The 22,461-nt window shown below is 37.3% G+C and overlaps 1 pseudogene; it reads right to left on the bottom strand.

Moving 5' to 3' along the window:
• Nucleotides 1-12,072: 12,072 nt before the first annotated feature.
• LOC150055366 (multiple coagulation factor deficiency protein 2 homolog pseudogene) lies at nucleotides 12,073-12,338 on the bottom strand (annotated as a pseudogene).
• Between the last annotated feature and the right edge of the window lie 10,123 nt (nucleotides 12,339-22,461).

Raw genomic sequence — 22,461 nt, 5'->3', positions numbered from 1 at the left:
ATAAAAAGAATGAATGCTTTTCTTCATTCTCTGTTCACAAATCATTGCAGACAAAACAAATATACAACACTGTTTAGCCACATTTGGTCATAAACACACTAAAAATAGCCAATGATATCTAGGAATAAAATATTCAAGTACATAATTCTCCCCCAAATGTCCTTATAAAGAGAATCCAATTATATGGTGCATTAAAAATCACCCATAGGTGGGTGCCCATGTCTCAGTGCTATAATCCTAGCTACTCAAGATGCTGAGATCTGAGGATCATGGATCAAGGCCAGACCAGACACGAAAGTCCGTGAGACTCTTATCTCCAATTAACCACCAGAAAACTGGAAGTGGTGTTGTGGCTCAAAGTGGTAGAGCACTTGAGCTGAAGATCTCAGGACAGCACCCAAGCCTCACAACCAACAAAAACTAAAAGCCACACTTGAATTATTTTCTGATATGTATTTGAACTGTGCTGCAACCATCTCATGGAATGAGCGGCTGTGAGAGTTGGAAAGCCAGGCTCTCATGGATCACACCTGTAATCCTAGCTATTAGGAAGCTGAGATCGAGCACTGTAGTCCAAAGCTAACCTAGGCAGAAAAATGCTTGAGAATCTTATCTCCAATTAACCAAAAAAGACAGAACTGGAGCCATGGCTCATGGGGTAAATCGCTAGCCTAGTCTACTACTTACAGATAATAAAATATTTCTTTTATATTTTTGTCAGTTCTGGGCTTTGAACTCAGAGCCTGAGCATTGTCCTTGGGCTTTCTCAAGGCCACAGCACTATATCTGGCTTTTTCTATGTATGTAGTATTGAGGAATTGAACCCGGGTCTTTATGCATGCTAGGCAAGCACTCTACCACTAGGCCAAACTCCCGCCCAATAAAATAATTCTTTAAAGTAACCTAGTTAAAAGACATTTGTTACACTGATTTTTTAAAAAATATAACCATTCATGGTCTAGTTCCCAAAGCTATCCATGTAGTTTTAAACCATAGATCACTGGAGCATTTGACAAAATATATTGCAGTGTGAAACAAAACAAATCTCTCTTCGACAGTCAAGTCTGTATTGCGTGTTATAATTTTTGATGGATTGGAAGGAGATTCCCAGCATCATGAGATTTCAGTACCCTCTCTACTACTTCAAAAGCAGGCACATTGCCTCTCATCTACTGAAGGTTTTCAGAATGAGATATTGTGGTCTAACCTGCTGATCACCTCTATTTGGTTCTCCTCCATTAACTGTCTAGATGTTTTCAAGTGTGTGATTTTTCTTTGCAAATCATATTCATATTAATATAGGGAAATATTTTGTGTTTCTCTCTATTCCCCTAAGGGAAGAAACGATTCTACAAAGAAGCAAAGAAGAGTTTCCATTATTGGCTTAGGACTTGAGCTAACATCTGAAGGGAATATAAAAATAATATGAAAGTGGAGTAACAAAAAAATGAAGCAAAAGAAAGGAAAATGCCCCCAGGATGCTAGAAGGATGAGACTGCCATCAGAGAGCAGACATTGGCATCAGTGCTAAGGACCTAAAGGAAAGTCACTAACAATAAAAATTAAAAAATAAAATCTTCACAAGAAAAATAAAAACTTCATAAGAAAATGAGATGGAGAGGAGTAGAACTGTAAGGCACATAAAGAAAAACAATCATTATCAGGAGAAAACACAGATGGAATGAAATAAAATAATGAAGTAGGTCAGTGCTGACATTTACCATGTTACAACATTTTGGTAGAATTTGTTTCTCTGCTTAAGTTGGCAGAAGTTAGCAGTGATCTGTATGACAAGGCATTAGGATGTGCCACAGAAAAGCACAACCAGACAGCAAATTTAGCATTCTCCCTGAGCATCTTCCATAGTCCATTATGAAACAATCAAGACGCAGCCCCTTCTCTCCGCCATTTCTGCATGTGCAGGTGACTCATTGTTAAATGTTGTTGCAACTACTTTCTGGTTTTCAGGTGAAGAATTATAGTCATGGTGGCAAGGCCTCATTTTGCTGTGGCTACTTTCAAAATGAGGGGGTTTTTTTGGTCTTCCAAATTTTTATTCTTTTATTCTTTTTATTCTTCTATTACAATAAAAATTGTAATTAATAGAAGAGTTACTTTATATTCGCCAGATAGAAGGTACATTACTTCACAAACATTGATACCCTTTCTCATGTCTTGGTCCCCATTTCCATCCCCCCACCTCCACCCTCATCTTGTTTTTCCCCCTTCCCTATCCTATTTCAAATAACCAAATAAACATATATACAATATATCAGATTACAAGGTTAAATACTGTAAAAATATGAGATAACCAAGGGACAGAAAAAAAGATGAGAGATAACATAGTACATTAAGGACAACAATCACTCATTATATGACTTTTGTTTCTATATCCTGGAGGTCCTTTCATTTAGTGTCATACTATATGGTCTCTGTATCTAGGTTTTGTTCCATTGTAAGCCTCTGTTAGGAGAGCCCAAGGTTTCTACTGCTTATGACAAATGAGGGAAGCCATTGAGCCTATGTTCTTTGAGTCTGGCTTACTTCACTTAATATGATTTTTTCTAAGTCTTTCCATCTCCCTACAAATGGGGCAATGCCATTCTTTCAGATGGCAGCACAGAATTCCATTGTATATAAATACCTCATCTTGTTGATCCACTCATCAACCGAGGGACATCTGGGTTGGTTCCATATCTTCGCTATGGTAAATAGTGCTGCAATGAACATCATTGTGCTAGTGGATTTAGTATGTCTCAAGATGAGGTTTCTTTGCCTTTCCTTTTTGACAGTTCAGTTGTAGATGTAGCTATGTAATTTGCTTTGTGTTCATTTATTCTGTTTGGAGTTTACCTAACTCCTTACATCTTTAAGTTTACATCTTCTACCAAATGTCAGATGCTTTCACCACTATTTCTTTTACAGTATTTTTTTCTTTCTTTTGTTGATTCGGTAATTTAAACTTAAGCACTCACGCTTGCCTAGCTTGCTTGTTCAGCTAACATGCTACACCTGACCTGTGACTCTAGCTTAGCTTTTTGCTGGTTATTTTGGAGCTGCAATCTGATGGGCTTTTCTGTATAGACTTGTCCCAACCGCATTACTCCAGATTTCAGATTACTGAGGCACTAGGATTATAGGCTTGAGCTATTGAAGCTTTTAGCTTGTACAACTTCATGTGTGTATGTGTGTATATCTGTGTGTGTGTGTGTGTGTGTGTGTGTGTGTGTGTGTGTGTTCTGAGCCTTTCCTTGGATCTTTTGTTTCCAGGACTTAAATTATTTATTTTCAATTTCATGCACATATGTTCATGAATATAGTTTACAGCATATTTTGAAACCTGTATAAATTGTGGAATGACTACAAATACATTCCTTCACATACCTTTTGAGGGTTTCCTTAAGCTCTGAGCGCTGCCTGGGTCATGGTGTGTTACGGCTGCCATTACCCAGGATTGGGAAACACACCAGACAGTGCTGTCAGGTTAATGCCAGGCAGCTCAGTTCTCAGGCCTCTCCCCATCCAGTCTTCAGTATTTCTTTCTTTTTTATTATAATTAATAGAATGGTTACATAATGTTCACCAGATAGAAGGTACATTACTTCACACACATTGATATCCCTTCTCATATTTTTATCCCTACCCCCTCCCTTCATCTTGTTTTTCCCCTTCCCTATCCTATTTCAAATAACCAAATAAACATATATACAATGTACCAGATAACAAGGTAAGATATCGTAACAATATGACATAACCAAGGGACAATAAAAAAGGTGAGAAATAACATAGTACATTAAGGACAACAATCACTCATTACATGGCTTTTGTTTCTATATCCTGTTGAAAATGAACTACACAACCTGTGAGGACAGAGGGAAAAACTGGTAAACAGAAAGAGAAGGGATGATATTTCCCCAAAAGAAATGTATTTGACTTATATAACTTGATTTGTAGAACTATAACCTTTCCATGTATCACATTTGTAATAACAATAAAAATATTTTTTAAAGAAACTGTCTTGACTACAAGATCTGATGCCCCATTTCTGAAATGCCTGTAGGAGAGAGTGGAAGGGCAGCTCTAGGGACCAAATCGGATGAATTCTGACACAGGAATTTGACTGTGTCACTTAGTGATTGACAGGCTGAGAGAAGAGTCCATGGTGAAAGATCTGTACAGAATGCTTTACAGGCTGACATTCTGAAAGGGTTGGGAATTAAGTGTCAAGGTGTCTTTTCTACCGTCTGGGAGAAGTCATTCGTTTAATCCCAGAAAATCTTTCTAGATAAATGGCAACTGGTTATATGGAATTGTAGGAAAGAAAGAGGAAAGGCATGATTTTGAAGAAGAGCTGAAAAAGGTTAAGGAAAGATGATACCATAAAACACATGAGGCATCCAAGTTGGTATTTTTTTTTATCAAGATTTCTACTTTCTTTTTTAGGAGAAATCATCTAAACAACATGCAATTCTCCCATGCTTTTCCAAGAGACTTACTTTAGGAAGTTACCAATGTGTTCCAGACTTCACTTAAAATGATTTAGGGAAATCATGTCTTGAAATCTCAAGGGTTAGAGTGATCTAACAATACAACTCTCATCCATGAGCAATAACTTCATACACCTGACATTTATTGAGGCATCTCATTAAAACAACAACAACAAAAAAAAACTTGGACTTTGCTTAATCCAGCCTCACAATACTGGAAGTATATTTTGACTATTGAGAAAGCAGATGTGTAGTTAAAAGAGTGAATCTTTGTTTTATTTGTGTGCCATCCCTTGCAGAACTGTTAAACAAATGACCTAATCATTTGTATCATTGTGTCACCTCTTACATTAAGAGACAACCCTGAACTTCTGCTTATAAATGTGCTCTTAAATTTTATTTTTTTGTCAAAATTATTTTATTACAGCCAAAAATTATATAAAACATATGGTATTCATGAGTGGAAGAAGTTACAGCAATGATTGGTTATCATTTGTTGGTTTTTTTTATTGTAATTAATAGAAGTGTTACATTATATTCGCCAAATAGGTGCATTACTTCACATATACTGATACCCTTTCTCATGTCTTGGTCCCCATTTCCCTCCCCCCCATCCCTACCTCTCATCTTGTTTTCCCCCCTTCCCTATCCAATTTCAAATTACCAAATACAAATATATCCAATATATCAGATAACAAAGTGAGACAATGTAACAAAGACCAGATAAGTATAAAAGGTGATGGGTTATGATTTCTAAAACACTCTTAGCAGCAACAAAAATGAAAAGGTAAATACATGTTTAGCTTTAACATTTACTTTTCAAAAGTTATCATTTTGAAAAACCATAGCTCATATTTGAAATAGTCTATGGTTTTATTGCATATGTGTATGTCCACTATTATATGTCTGGAGTCACTACTTAAAAGCTATGAATTATACAAAATAACATTGCAGAAAATTATGCATCAACTGACTGACATCATTCACAAACAAGAAAAGAAACAGGCTAGAACCTCATTTACATTTTCCAAAGTCAGAATTGATTTTTATGTAAATATTTGCCAGTTTTAGAAACTTGACTTGGGAGTTGGAAGAATCTGTCATTCTGATTTGCTTTGTGACCAATATGGAATCCTTTCTGTAATATTTTATATATTTTTATATTTTCTTAGATATAACTTGTAATGTATCTATCATCTACATTTTTCTCTCATTAATTCCAGGCTGAGTCCTCTTCCATTTCTTTTCATTTTGGAAATCTCCTTGGTGTTATAAATTTTAATCCCCGATCCATATAGATGGTCATTTTGCTGTCATCACATCACTGTCTCATTGAGACAAATACACAAAGGCCACTGTGACTAGCACTGAAGTGGAGAGATATATGCATCATCAATCAGGGCCCCAACTTCCTCTAAAAGTATACAGAGATAGAAAATGTCTATTGTAGATACATATTAAACAAGCTTTTAAACATTTACAGAAGATATAGCCTAATGATGGAATTTTTAAAAGTGAAAAATAAAAGTGTCTAGTTTCAGGTAATCTATCATTTAATGGGAAGATCCATAAATAAAAATGAAGAACAACGAAATTACTACTAAAAAAGGAAAGTATAAAATGCCTCAGGAGTTCAGAAAAAAAGGAATTAATTCCTGCTTAGGATTCCCAGGAAAGTCACATATACTGAGTATTGATTGTTGGAGTTGAAAGAGGTAAATAGACAGTGGCACACAGTATAATAGGAAATGCATTTTGTACAAAGACAGATACATAAGAATAGGTAAGAAGTAGAGAATTGAGAAGTATTCCCTCATGATACTCTGGATCTTGGTAATTTCTGTCGTGATATTACCATTTTCGTCTGTGATTTTGTTTATTTCAGTATGCTCCCTTCTTTTTGATTTGCTATGGGTGTGTCAATTTTGTTAATTCTTTCAAAGAACCAACTCCTTGTTTTGTTGATTCTGTAGGTTTTTTTTATTCCAATTCATTTAATTCTGCTTCAATTTTAATAATTTGCTTCCTTCTACTGGGATTAGGGTTGGTTTGTTGCTCTTTTTCCAGGAACTTAAGGTGACACATTAACTTGTTGGTTTGCGATTTTTCCAATTTGTTATTGTAGGCACTCAGAGCTATAAATTTTCCTCTGAGTACTGCCTTTGCCGTGTCCAAAAGGAGCTGCTATTTTGTGTGCTCCTTTTTGTTAAATTTCATAAACTGTTGGATTTCTGTTCTGATCTTTTCGATGACCCATTGGTGATTCAACAATGTGTTGTTCAAGCTCCATGAGTTACAGGGTTTTCGTTGGTGGAGATGTGTGTTCAGTTCCAATTTGATGCTCTTGTGGTCTGAGAGAGTGCAGGGAATAATTTCAGTGTTTCTGAATCTGTCCACGTTTGTTTTATGGCCTAAAATGTGGTCTATTTTGGAAAATGTTCCATGTGCTGCTGAGAAAAACATATGTTGTGTTGTTGCTGGGTGGAAAATTCTGCAGATGTCTGTTAGATCTAGTTGGTCTATATAGTTGTTCAATTCTAAGGTTTCTCTGTTGAGTTTTTGCCTTCTTGATCTATCCAAAGGTGAGAGTGATGTGTTAAAGTCAACAAAAATCACTGTGTTTCGATCTATGTATGGTTTCAGTGAAAGTAAAGTTTGCTTGATGAAGTTCGGGGCTCCGGGATTAGGTGTGTAGACATTTAGGATGGTTATGTCTTCCTGGAGGAAAGATCCCTTTAGTAGTATGTAGTAACCTTCTCTGTCTTTTCTCACTAATTTTAGTTTGAAGTCTATTTTATCTGATATGAAGATGGCAACTCCAGCCTGTTTATGGGGGCCATTAGCTTGATAGAGTTTATTCCAATCTCTCACTTTAAAAAAAATGGTTTTTTGGGGGGTAAGATGTGTCTCTTGAAGATAGCAGAAGGATGGATCTTGCTTTTTGATCCAACTAGATAATCTATGTCATTTAATTGGAGAGTTAAGTCCATTGATATTGAGAGTCAGGATTGAGAAATATTTATTAGTTCCTGCCATTTTTACAAGCTTTCATTAGGGCCTGTATCTTGATAGTTTTTGTGGTACTTAGATGTTAGTTGCATTTCTTTCTCTATATTACATTTGTGTTGGTTTTCTATGTGTAGAACATCTTTGAGAATTTTCTGTAATGTTGGTTTTGTTGCTACATAATGTTGAAGCTTTTCCCTGGAATGGAATGTTTTTATTGTTCCCTCAGTTATGAATGAGAGCTTAGATGGGTACAGTATTCTTGGTTGGTAGTTATTTGACTTCAGGCCATGGTATATATCCTTCCAATCTCTTCTTGTTTGCATGGTCTCTGCTGAGAAATCTGGGGTTATTTTGATTGGTTTGCCTTTATAGGTGATTGTTCTCTTCTCCCTGGCTGCTTTTAGGATCCTATCTTTGGCCTCTATTGATCCAGTTCAGATTGTAATGTGGCGGTGGGATGTCCTTTTCTGGTCCGGTCTGTTTGGGGTTCTAAAAGCTTCTTGTATCTGGATGGGCCTACCCTTCTGGATATTTGGGAAGTTCTCTGAGATGATTCCCTGAAGTATATTTCCAATACCATTGACCTCTTTCTCCAGACCCTCCTCAATACCAATTAACCTTAAATTGGGCTTCCTAATTGTATCTTGGACCTCCTGTAGCGTTTTCTCATATTTCCTAGATTTGAATTGACTCATTTTCTGTTCTTTTTCATAACAACTAAATTATCTTCAACCCCGGAAATTCTCTCTTCTGCATTGTCTAACCTGCTATCAAAGCTATCTACTTTATTCTTCATCTCCCTTGCTTCTAATTGCTCATTTTTGATGCCTTGCATCTTTTCTTTAGATCATGTATGGATTTCTTTAGCTCCTTGATTTCCATTTGAGTGGTTAGCTCAGCAGCTTTATTCTCTTTGGACATTTGTTGGAGTTCAGTCACCTTTTTGTTTGTGGATTCTATGAATTCATCCATTTTTCTTTAAAAAACCTTTAGTATGGCCTCCTTATGGCTTCCCCTGGTTTCCTCTTGTTTAGCTGTGGCTTCCTCCCTTATCTCTTTCTTTATGTTTTCACATTTTCCATAAATGATGTTTGTCAATTGCATTTGTATAGCACTTGGAAGGCTCTCCTCTAGATTTGCCACTGACTGCTCCTTTGCCTGTTTATATTGGGTGGGAGATGCTATTCCTTGATTTGACATTTTTCTTGAGTTTCTTGTTCTGCCCATGTGAAGATGGGAGCAACATTAATACTAAACAAGATTATAATTTTTCAGATATAACCAACCGAGACCTTTTTAGTTGGCTGACAATAGATGTTCGCTCTTTTAGATTGGTAATATCACTCTCTATTTCTTCAAGGGATGTACAGGAAAAATATTTAAGTTGGCTTCACCAAAGCACAGACTATATGAAATGCTACTTTCTTTTACCAAATGAGATTTCAATAGTGGTCAAAAGTAAACTTTGTGGAACCAGACTGATTACATTCAAAACATGTTTTCTGCTAAATCTTTGATGCACAACCTGGGGCAAATAAATGAACTTTTATTGTCTTCCTCTCTTATCTATAAACCAGAGTTTACACAGTCACATTCCTGAAGATGGTTATGAGAAGCAGGCTTTAGAGAATGGGTGAGAGATGATGAACACTCAATGATGCAGTTAATAAAACTGTTGCCTGATGGAGCCTGAAAATATGGCTGATAATAAGTAATAAATGATAAGTCTCTTTTACCTGCAGCAGTATGACTTTGTTATCTTCCATGCAGAAAGTCTGGGACACTCTGGTGGGAAACAGGTTTTGTTCATTTGTTTGTTTGTTTTGCCAGTCCTGGGGCTTGAACTCTGGGCCTGGTCACTGTCCCTGAGCTTTCTCAAGGCTTGCACTGAGCCACAGCACCACTTTGAGCTTTTTCTGGATATGTGATACCAAGGAATCGAATCCATGGCTTTGTGAATGCTAGGCAAGCACTCTACCCCCACCTGGCCAACTCCTATCCCAAGAAAACATTTTTAATGACTAATAAATAACTTTATAATATTCCATTGTTGCTATTAAAATGGGCTTAAAACAGTTTTGGTAGCTGAGCGTGGTGGCTCACTCCTGTAATCCTAGCTACTCTGGAGGCTGAGATCTAAGGCTCAAGGTTCAAAGCCAACCCGGATACAAAAAGGCCTGAGACTCTTATCTCCAATTAACCTCTACAAAATGGGAAGTGAGGCTTGGCTCGAGGTTAGGGTGGTAGCTTTGAGCTGAAGAGCTCAGGGACAATGCCCAGGCCCAGAGGTAGGTTGATAGCCTTGAGGTGAAGAGCTCAAGAATAGCACACAGGCCTGGTTCAAGCCCCATGACCCACAAAAAAAAAGCAGTTCTGGTAATTCTCTCCCCCAACTATAAGCATACAAGCTCATTTTATTTTCTTGGTTTAAAAAAAGAGAATATTTAAAGTTGTGCAGTTCTATTCAGTTACTTTCTGCCTTTTTCATTATATTTGTTTAAAATTCTCACAGGTGTCCTCCTCACTCATAGAAACACCTGACTTCTCAGCTCAATACAGTTCCTTCCTATATCTTATTTTCACAACAAACAAAATGTAAGTCTCTCCTGGAATATCAACATTATGGACTTTCTTTATCTAAAAGCCATTGGTATCCTCTTATTTTCAACAGCTTATGACATTTATAGACCAGATTTAAACAAAAAAGCTAACACTTAAATTTGAAAACAGGTCATTTTTAACATTAGGGTACTGGAATATAATTTAAAAAAAAACAGATGCCTAGTCCTGACACATGGTCAAGTCTAAAAGCCATAAAATATGTGCTAATAAACACTGCGATCAATATTGGTTTAGCAGGAATCCCTTTAGGCCAAGGAAGTACTGAGCTTTCCCTGCCTTCTGCTTTTCTTACATGAAATGATCTCCTGTACTGTGATCTATGACCTCATTCTACAGAAAATGTCTTTACAAATATGAAAAATACCCATTAGAACAAAATGAACAGTGATTCCTTTTGAGGACTCACTCTCTCCAATTAAGACAATGATGTAGACTTGTTAGAGGTAAGTTTAAACAGCAAGCTAACGACAGTTTTTTTTTCCTTTTTGCCATTAGTTTTATTGTTTAGATATCCAGAATACATTATATGAATCTCAAAATAATGAGGTAGTGTAAGAATAGTTTACAAGTGAGCTTTGATTGCACAAATAATTGACACGGGAAATGGTTTTTATAAATGCGTTTCCTTACAAGAATAGCTTTAAAAAATAAGTCTCTATCCATCTTACAGCAAATTGTTATGCTGTTTCTTTTCCTTCTTCAAGCTTCACTTTGGTAATTTGCTATCACAACACATTTATCACATCCAGAAACTAAATTACAATCAGTGGCTTCTTCTCACTTTCAAATACTACCAAGATTCATTCTTTGAGGAGTTTCAGCTAAGGGTTTTCTAGTCTTTCTTGAAATGAAAGACTTCATATATTCAGGCTGGAAGAGGTAATATAACTGACTTTCCTTCAAAACAGAACTTGGATCAAGTTAGTTGCCATGTTTAGTGGATGTGCTTTCTACTCATCATTTGGGCAGAACCAGCTGATAGTTCCAAGTTCTTACAGTACTTAAATTCCTGGAAACATAAGCAAAATACAAATATTAAGAAAGCTAGAATATTTGATACTGACTTGAGAGTATTTTTTTTTTTGCCAGTCCTGGGCTTGAGCTCAGAGCCTGAGCTCTTGGACTTTCTCAAGGCTAGATCTCTACCACTTGAGCCTCAGCACCACTTCCAGCTTTTTTCTATGTATGTGGTACTGAGGAATCCAACCCAGGTCTTTGTGCATGCTAAGCAAACACTCTACCAGTAGGCCAAACTCCCGGTCCGAGAGTATTTTTAAATTCAGAGTCTCGTAGGCTGAGGATAATAGAAGGTAAGAATAAGGTTGTGGCAGTAGTTGTATAAAATACTGAAAATCTGAAAGAGATTAATCACTTAGTGATTCCAAAATGGCAGAAGATACAGAACCTTAGATAGCATAGCCAGATGAACTCAATATTTAACATTCTTTTTAGGCTGTGACTTTGATACAGCTGAAACACGGCCACTTTTCCATAGCAATCACCTACTATGCACCCAAGATGACCTCACAAAACGCTGACCATGTTTACCTAAGGAGGCACGACCTGCCAGGGGAAACATCTCGCATTCACATCATCCTTTGATTGTTACTGAAAAGTGTGTCCATTTAGCAAAACTTATTTAATGTCTTACTTTCCAAGTAACATGAACTGAATTTTTTTAAAAAGCATTATTCTACAGTCAAATTTCCTGAGCTTGGCTCCAATTAAAAGAATTCTTTCATCAAGCCCTTGTCCAGTAAGACTTTTGATAGCACTTAAGGACTATAGGATGTTCCATTTTTCCTCTTTTACTTCTCTTATTTTATCTTTTTCACCCCAGTGTAACAAATTGTTACACAAATTTACCAAATGCGTTATTTTGCATTATCAGACGTGTTCAATCACATTATCATGGGTCACATTTGCATCTCACTAGGAGATGGCCAAGTAATATCTACTGCAGAGATTTTGCAAATTCAACATAGTCAATGTATCCATCATTATTTTTGTCATAGTGTCTCAAAACACCATCTGTTATATTGACTAGTTCATGCTCACTCCCCTCTCCTCCTTATGGGCATGAATGCCAGCTGTGTAGAGCTCTAAGCCATCAAGAAAATTACTGCCATCATAATCGTGCATTATGCAATAATGAAGCTGCAGTTCTTGTGGGGGTGTCTCCACCTCTGGTTTGTTGATGGCACCTTCTAGAGGTTCCATGATAAGCTCTTGGTTATGAGCTGTGTTCTTATCTAGACCCACACTGTCAGGATGGCAGACGCTGACCCCAGGCTCCTGAGCACTGGTGCATGGAGCACAAAAGGCCCAGAGCAAGCCACAGAGGAAAGGGGCTCTGAGCAGCTGCAGCAATCTCCTGGTCACTGATGCCCTCAGGGTCCCAGCCACACACGCCAAGTCTTTTGCCTTGAGCCTAACCAGCCCTAGTCTTCAGATGCTCTTTCAGCTGCCCATCCGCACTAATGACATTTTGATTCATCCCTGCATTTTCAATAGCCACTGTTTCATTCCTTCCTCCCTGATCAGAAGAAGACTTGAATGTAAGGTCCTCCTGCTTCTATTTTCTGTGCTTTTCCTATAATAAGCATGTACCACTACTTCTGGCTAAAATATGAAATGGGAGCATAAAACATGCAATGGAAGATTTCTCATCTCCTTTAGTTATGAAGAGTAACTTTGCTGGATATAGTAATCTGGTTTGGCCGTTATTTTATTAAAGCACATCCTTTCTTCACTCTCCCTGAGTTTAGAGGTTCTATTGAAAATCTGCTCTTTGGCTGTGTCTGTGTTTACATTTCTCTGCACTTCTCTATTGCAGCTTTCAATATTCTTTCCTTGTTCTGTATATTTAATATTTTAACTACAGCATGCCTAAGACAGATTTTTTTTTTTGGCTAGTCCAGGGACTTGAACTCTGGTATTGGTCATGTCCCTATGTTCCTTTTGCTCAAGGTTAATACTCTAACACTTGAGCTACAGCACCACTTTCAGCTTGTTTTATGACTAATTGGAAATAAGATCCTCATGGACTTTCTTGCCCTGGCTGACTTCGAACCTCCTAAATAGCTATGAATACAGGGGTGGGGCACTGGTACCCAGCTAGTCTTTTCTATTTGGTGTTTTAAAAGCCTACCTTACACAGATGATCAGCTATCTCTCAAGAGTTAGGGAATGTTATAACTATATTAAATTTGTTTTGTGTGTCTTCATTTTGCACCTTATCTTTTCTATGTCCATGAATCAGAGATTTGATCTTTTAATGATGTCTCAGAGAGGACAAGATTATGATGACAAAAGATAGAAGGAGGATAAAGTAAATAAAGGCAAAAATAAGAATAAAAGAAATGGAAAAGTTGGGGCTGGGAGTTTGACCTAGTAGTAAGAGTGCTTGCCTAGCATGCATGAAGACCAGGGTTTGATTCCTCAGTACTTCACATACATAGAAAAAGCCAGAAGTGGTGCTGTAGCTCAAGTGGTAGAGTACTAGCCTTGAGAAAGCCCAAGGACAATGCTCAGGCCCTGAGCTCAAGCCACAGGACTGGCAACAACAAAAAAAAAAGAAATGGAAAAGTTTCAATCAAAGATATGGTGAGAATGAGAAGAGAAAAAAATATGTAAAATATACCATATATGTATGTACATATACATGTATGTACATACATGTATATGTTACATGTGCACACACATACGTATATATTTGTATGAACATGTATATACATATATATGTGTATATACTTGCACACATATATGCATGTTGAACAGCTTTAATCTTTTGCTAAATGGTTCTCTCCTTCTTACACCTCCTCTTTTCAACTCTCCATATCCCTGTGTGTGTGTATGTGTGTGTGTGTGTGTGTGTGTACATATTACCTATTCACAACTGAGATCATTTTTTTCTTTTTCTTTTCTGCCTTGGTCTCTACTTTCTGCAGCTTTACAAACTTATTTATCTACTTAAAAATGGTTATTTTCAAGAGCTAATGGCCTACAATTGTTATTCTAGCTACTCAAGTGGCTGAGATTGAGAGGATTCTGATCCTAAGCCAGTCTATATAGAAAAAGTCAGTGAAACTCCAGCTTCAAAAAAGTCAGCCCAAAGTATGGCTGGAGTTGTGGCTCAAGTCGTAGAACACCAGCCAAGCAAGTAAGCCAAAGCATTATGACCTGAGTTCAAGCTGGGAAAAAGATAAAAATAAATCTGACCTGACAAATGTAACTGTAACCCCTCTATGTATTATCCCAACAATTTAAAAAAAAGTCCGGTTATGCTGTTTCCAATTAAATCTTCAGTGGTTTTGTGTCTGCACTCATCTGAAAAAGTGGCTGGAGCAATGCTGTTGTTGGTTACTTTTCCAGATCTGCTAGAATGAGGTCCCCTTGGTCAGCCAAAGTTACCATAAATCTCCAAAATGATATTAAAAGACTGTAAAGATAAGACCAGTTAGAGGAACCCAACTCTCCCTGGGCACTGGGGCAGGAGTTTAAGCATCACAAAAGCACTGTTAAGTACTGTAGAATAACTTTTACTGTTAATGTCTTTGTTTTAAGCACATTTTTTATGTTTATTTTCTCATTTGGATGAACTACCATGTTGAAAGTTGAGTGATTAGACCCTATCCCACTGTCCCCACCATATCAGGTGGACTGTCAACCAATCAACCACCTGACTACTTTCATTCCCACTGCAGCTCCTTTGAACATTCACTCCACGAAGCTACATGGCAACCACAGATACTTGCTGCTGGAACAAAACTCCAGCTCCTGCAGGCACAGTCCCAACTACCACTGTTACACAGGGCTTACTTTCCCTGGTCCTGTGAAGACCTATCCCCAGTGACAACATAATCCTGCCTGGCTCACACTTGTAATCCTAGCTACTCAGGAGGCTGAGTTCTGAGAATCACAGTTTAAAGCCAGCCCAGGCAGAAAAGTTCATGTAATGCTTATCTCCAATAAATTACAAAAAAAAAAGCCAGAAGTGGAGCAGTGGCACAAGTGATAGAACTCTAGACATGAGTAGAACAAAAGACGCAATAACAGTTCAGGGACAGCATCCAGGCCATAAGTTGAAGTCCCAGGACTGGGAAAAAATAGAAAAAAATAGATGACGACCTAAAGAACTGAAAAAGGAAATATTCTTTTCTTGAGCCACTAGGAAAAATGAAACGCCTATCAACACCTTGGTTTAGCTCCATTGAGATTTGTTTTGGATTTCTGACCTCCAGGACAATAAGATAATAACACTGGGTTTTTGTTGGTTTGATTTTGGTGGTATGGGAGTTTAAACTCAAGGCCTCATGCCTGTTCCTCTGAGGTTACCACTCAGATATGTATCCAGCCCTGCTTGTCCCTACTTACTTTGGGACTGGGTCTTCCTTCTCACATGGACACATCCCTGAATTACAATCAGCCTACTTTCAGCCTTCCCATCATGACTGTTGTCACAGGTACATGCCATTCTGCATAGCCTCTCATCTATGGAGGTAGAATCACAGGGAATTTTCTGCATAAGCTGAACTGACCTGACTTGGTACCAGGATCTTCTACAACCCAGCCTCCCATATAGCTTGGGATGACAGCCGCAACCCACTGTGTCCAACTATAGATTTTGAAAGGGTTCTCCTAAACCTGTGTGCCCAACTGGCTTTGAACAACAACCCCCTTCAATCTCAGCCTTCTAAGGAACTATGATTATAGTATGAGCCCTTGGATCCTGGCTTGAAATATCATTTTAAGCCACTAAGTGTATGGTAATTTGTTATATCAGCTATAAGAAATTAATACACAAACTCACACCAGAGAAGTTGGCTATAGATTCAGAAATTGAGCCTACAGACACTTCTGAAGGTACTGATAAAGAAGGGAAGGCAGCAGCTCAACTAAAGATGAACATGAGAAAGATTGTACTGTCAGCAGCCCACTCTCCTTGTGTAGCCAAGTGGCAACTCTTCTCTCTTAAATCAGTCTCAATCCAGAGCAAGGTGTTTAAAGTTCTAGAAAACACACAAAAGAGAAGCTCTACCTTTGAGGAAACCAGAAAGTCAAAGGAAAAAAAATATATTTGGTGAAAAATTATCCTAAATGATCAACATGACTGGACATAAAGGAAATGCAAATTGAAACAACTTTGAGATTCTATATCATCCCAGTTAGATTGGCCAAAATCAAGAATTCAAGCAGTAAAAAATGTTGGTGGGGATGTAGGGAGAAAGGAAACCTATTTATTCCACTGTCAGTGGTAATGTAAACTAGTAAAACCACTCTGGGTGGTAGTTTGCCAAGTCCTCATAAAAAATTAACAGAACTTGGCTAGATATAGCCATACCACTCTTGAGCTTCTCTTTACAAATCAGGAAACTGAAAAGACATTTGCATGTCCACATTCATTGCTGCACTATTCACAATAGCCACATTATGGAAACAGCCCAGATGCCCTACAACAGATGAGTGAATCCAAAACATGGGTACAAGGGCCAGAGTGTGGCCTAGTGGCAGAATGTTTGCCTAGCATGCATAAAGCCCTGGGTTCAATTCCTTGATGCCCCATAAACAGAAAAGGCTCAAGTGGTAGAATGCTAGCCTGAGGAAAGCCCAAAAACAGTGCTCAAGCCATGAGTCAAGCCCCAGGATTGACAAAAAAATGTGGTACATATATACATCTGCTTAAAAGAATAAGATTATATCATTTGCAGGGAAATGGATAGACCTAGAAAACATCATATTAACTGAAGTAAGTTAAGCTCAGAGTTACAAATAGCACATTTTTTTCTCATATGGAAGCTAGATCTGAATTATAACAAGACTTTAGGCATTCATACTGAGTCAGACTACAGGATACAACTCTTAAGGGAGGAACTCAAATGCATGCCTCCTCTGAACACATAAATTTATCAGTACAAATTCCAGAAAATGAAAACATGGGGTTTTTGTCTGTAGTGGTGATAGTGTTTGGTTGTGGAGGATTTTTAATTATTTTTGTTGTCGTTGTCTTTTTAGGGGATACAAAAAGGGCACAGGCATGGAGGAAAGGTAAGAAATGATGCAATTTGTGGGCAGGGATAGAAGAGGAAAATGAGAGAAAGCAAAGGAAGGTATGACATTGTACAAGAATTATACTCATCTCACTTATGGATTGTAATCCATTTGTACATACAACTCTTTAATAATAACACTATATATATCTATGTATCTATATATCTGCTTCCTAAGTGGTGGAGGTGATGATCTCACCTCCAAAGTCATACAGGAGCGCAGTGGGTGTTTCTCTAAGGAAGAAACAACTTCAGATGCTAATGTATCAGAGTCCTCCAGGGTCCACTGGATTCTTGCTCTACTATGTTCCCATCTGAGGAGCCCAAGGCCTGAGGGGCCCCAAATAAACATATAAGTATATAAGTCCTTCTCTCTACAATGTGGATGGACAGACAAAACACTTCAGACAGATAGCTCAGGTTTAGCCTGATTCCAACTCTTCCTGTGAGGTTATGGACCGACTACTGACAATCTCTTCAGCTTAGTGTTCATATGTCTGAAAAGAATGACAAGGTTTCTACTCTGTAAGGTTGTAAAGGTTAAATAATGTTTTGATACAAATCATTTATACTAGTTAATGGTATAAGGAAAGCAAACTCAAAAACAAACTTTTTTTAAATTCAGGTTCGCAAAACAAAGAAGGTATTCTTTGGATCCAAAGAAAATTTCATAGCTACTCAGGAGGCTGAGATATGAGGATCAAGGTTCAAAGCCAGCCTAGGCACAAAAAGTCCATGAGACTCTTATCTCTAATTAACCACCAGAAAATTGGAAGTGATGCTATAGCTCCACATAATAGAGCACTAGCCTTGACCTGAAGAGCACAGCAACAGCTCACAGGCCATAGAAAATGCCTTTCTAATTAATATCTCCAGATGAAGTAAAAAGTGGATTCTTGAAAATTAAAAATCTGATATTCAAATATGGAACATTGTATAGAATGGTTGAAAATTAAAGTTTATTCTGCCAGAAAGTAGTCAAATAAGATAGTGGGATGGACAATATAAGAGATCAAAAAGGTAAGGAAAAGAGAAAAACCTATCATTGAGGCTAGATCTTTCTGCTACTTTTAAATTCTTAGACATTTACTCAGCAGGTACATATCCAGTATATGCACCTTCATATTCAAATTTCTTTGCATTTCCCAGTCTGAAAGCATATCCCTAAACTAGAAATTAAGGAGTTAAAAATTTTGCATTTAAATCACAATCACACTTGCTGCAAATAAACCCCATAATAACCTCAAATACATTGTTCCATTCCTCTCCCTGACTCCCAATTTTAAGTCTTTTCACAAAATACTTAGGAACTACTAGTTTATGTTATGCTTTCAAATTAATTCATCCTGAGCAATTAGCTTTCAAGCAATCCATTCTTACTTAATTCCTATTATAAGTTTGAAGGAAAATGATAAAGTAAAAATGACAAGTCATAAAATGAGGTTTGATATAAAGAATAAAACACATATTTTATTTTTAAAAATACCCTCTATTTATATGTTATATGGTTCCAGTATTCCTCAACCGCTTTTGTCCTCTCTGCTTCAGTGTTAAGTGAACTCTTGTAATCTGGTTTATAAACCCACAGATTGGAAGAAGATCAAGAAAACTAACAAAACATGCTGGTATGGATGAGGCCAAGAGGGAACACTACTACAGTGTTGGTGGGAATGTAAACTTGTTCAACCACTCTGGAAAGCAGTATGGAGGGCCCTCAAAAGACTGAACACAGAGATCCCCTATGACCCAGTAATTCCACTCCTGGGCATTTAATAGACCACAAATAAGGCCACGCTAAAGCTACCAGCACAATCATGTTCGTTCCAACATTGTTTATCACAGCCAAAGTATAAAATCAACTCAGAAGTCCCTCAGTGGATGAATGGATTAAGAAAAGATGGTATATATACACAATGGAATTTCTACTCTTCCATCAGAAAGAATGAGAAAATGAACAGACTTGGAAAAATTGTAAAGAAAAGTAAGTCACAAAAGAACTAGATCTAAAATACACTTGCACATGATCAATTTTACAGGACTCTAGGTATTCTTATACAGTCAGATCACAGAGGATATTCTAAGGAGAAGAACACAAGGCACAAAGCCTATGCATATTTGATCACATAAAATAATATTTTTCAAAATGAATTCCAAGAAATATTAACAAGAAATTTTTCTTTTGTTGTTATTTTTTGTTTTATTTTATTTTTTCTAGTTTATTTATTAAGCCTTTTAATTTTTTATTGTTGGGATAATGTATAGAGGGGTTGCAGTTACATTCATCAGGTAGTAGGTGCATTACTTCTCACATTGATACTCCTTCTCATGTTTTCCCTCCCCCAACCCCCTCCCAATCATCTTGCTGTTTTCTTTTCTTTTTATCTTGTTTTTTTATCTATCTTTGGGTGAGCAAGGGAGGACAAAGAAATGAATTGCTATGTACGTATGACAATATAAGATTATGCTAAGTGAAATGAACTCCAAGGTACAGTACCAAGAGGTTTTTCTTTGTGGTTGATATTTTTAATGTACTAGATGATGTTTTTTTCTTTTTTCCCTATGGTTAATCCCTTGTTGTCACTATATGTGATTTTGGTACCTGGTGTATTGTATATAGAATTATCTGAATTAGAGAAGGAAAAGGGAACAACAAAATGCTGAGACAAAGGACAAAGGGTGAACCAGTGCCACAAGATAATACATTAGAAATGAATTTTGCATCCTGCTAGGAGGGTGGAGGTGGGGAAGAGAAAGTAGGAAGGGGTAACAATGTTTAAGAAGAAATGTACTCATGACTTTACATATGTAACTATTAACCCCTTTGAACATCACCCTGACAATAAAATTAAATTGAAAATAAATAATATTCTTGTTTCTCTCCTTTCCCCTGGAAAGGGTATGCCTGAGGGAGAGAGAAGAAGAAAATAAAACCAGAGAGCCTCATTCTCATCTGGGACCATATTTTTGTAATTATTAAACCTTTTCAGTAGCTCTGCATACGTGTATGTAAAATTACTATTCGTTACATTCAGTAGTGAACCAGATGAAAACTGAGAACAATAAACAACAACTGTATTTTGAAAGCATATTTATTAAGTGATGGGTTTTAGTATAAAAGAAATAGTTACAGATTCAGCAATCAAGCTCACAATTATATTTATCTTAAGAATTGATGGGTCAGGAGTTTGGCCTAGTGGCAGAGTGCTTGCTTAGCATGCATGAAGACTCAGGTTCGATTCCTCAGTACCACATACATAGAAAAAGCCAGAAATGGTGCTGTGGCTCAAGTGGTAGGGCTCTAGCCTTGAGAAAGCCCAAGGACAGTGCTCAGGCCCCGAGTTCAAGCCCCAGGTCTGGCAAAAAAAAAATCGACACTTCAAGTTCATGTTCAGAACCAGCAAGCAACATTGCATTATTGCCTTCACGTTCACTATTTTTCAATAATTGTGCATTCCAGAAACACCTGCCCTTCCTCACAGAAATGGATAAAATGTCAAGGAGTAACACACCAGACCTGAACCAATGAGATTATAGAGTTATATGTAGATTCGTTTCATCTTTCTCTCTCTCTCTCTCATTCCTTGTTATGATGATGAATTAGCGGCAAAGACTCTCAACAATTCAATAGGGTTTCTGGTGAATAAGACATATCATTTAAATCTGCTAAACTCCTTGACCTTCAAGGCAAAATCCCCAAAACAGCTCAAATGGAGACTAATTAAAAAGCTGCTATAAAAATTCGTTCCACATCATAGTGAACAGAAGAAATAAACCTCAACTTGTGCCAAACATACATATGCTGCCTAGGTGGGAAGTGATGTGATATCTCCCGACGTTTACAGTTCACCACACTCAGCTCTTCTCCTTGAACTACCCACTAATGAGACCCCTAAGTTGGTTCTATCAAATCATCTCATGTCTTCCTCTGGAAATAACACAGGTAGATAGAGACCTTACTCTTCCATTGCCTGGTGCTCTGTTTCACCTTCAGCAATTTCTACCTTTACAAGAAAGAAAATCTTTGGAATTTTCAAAATAATTCTTACTGAAATGGGTTTTGCTCTTGCTTCTTTAAAAAACATAAAACTTGTACTGGTAGATTTATTATACCCTTATCTCTGGACATTTGGGTAAATGCCCAGGAGTGGGATTGCTGGGTCATAGGGGAGCTCTGTGTTTAGTCTTTTGAGGAATCACCACACTGTTTTCCAGAGTGGTTGGACAAGTTTACACTCCCACCAACAGTGTGGCATTCCCTTCTGGCCACATCAATGCCAGCATCTGTTGTTATTATGTTTCTTGATAATGGCCATTCTAACAGGGGTGAGGTGGAATCTCAAAGTTGCTTTGATTTGCATTTATTTTATGGCTAGAGATATCAAGCATTTCTTCATGTGTCTATTAGGTATTTTTATTTCCTCCTCAGAGAAGTCTCTCTTTAAGTCTTTAGCCCACCTTTTAATAGAATGGTTGTTTCTTTGAGAGTTTGTTTTTGAGAATGAAGAGAGGAATGAGGAGAGAATACAGTCATAATATTCAGTGGATATCCTATGAAACTAGGAAAATTGAAGAAAAGGGTTAGTTAGGCTGAGTAGGATATACAAGAATGATGAAAGGGGTGATAGTGATTGAGATGCATTATACTTATAAATTAATTTGCTGAGTAGGAACTCTGTACAATTTCCTACAGATAAGAAAAATAAATTTTGAACAAGATAAATCTGAGAAATCTGGAGATTAGAGTAGAAAAAAAATAAATGAAAAATTGAAATGACAAGAAAGTTGAAGAAATATGACAGTCAAATATTAATCTGAACAAGAGTTACTAAGAGAAAAATCACAGAAAGGAAGAAATAATAAATGAAAGATTTCAAGAAGATTTCCCAGGACTAATGGACCTTAGCTTCTCTGTTAAAAGAGGCCATTGTGCTCAATATAATAAACAAAAAGAGGGCCTAGTAGTAGAATGCTCACCTAGCATGCACAAAGCCATGGGTTCAATTCCTCAGTACCACATACACAGGAAAAGTCAGAACTGGTGCTGTGGCTGAAGTGGTAGAATGTTAGCCTTGAAAAAGCCCAAGGAGGGCTCTCCTACCAGAGATTTGCAATAGAACAAAACCTAGATACATAAAGCCATACAATATGACACTAAATGAAAGGACCGCTAGGATATAAAAACACAAGCCATATAATGAGTGATTGTTGTCCTTAATGTGCTATGTTATCTCTCATCTCTTTTGCTGTCCCTTGGTTATCTCATATTGTTACAGTATTTCACTTTGTTATCTGAT

Source organism: Megascapheus bottae, chromosome 14, assembly GCF_031878675.1.
Source record: "Megascapheus bottae isolate mThoBot1 chromosome 14, mThoBot2.hap1, whole genome shotgun sequence".
Classification (NCBI taxonomy): Eukaryota; Metazoa; Chordata; class Mammalia; order Rodentia; family Geomyidae; genus Megascapheus; species Megascapheus bottae.
The sequence above is the reverse complement of the archived record's forward strand: the minus strand, read 5'-3'. Positions and strand labels throughout refer to the sequence as shown.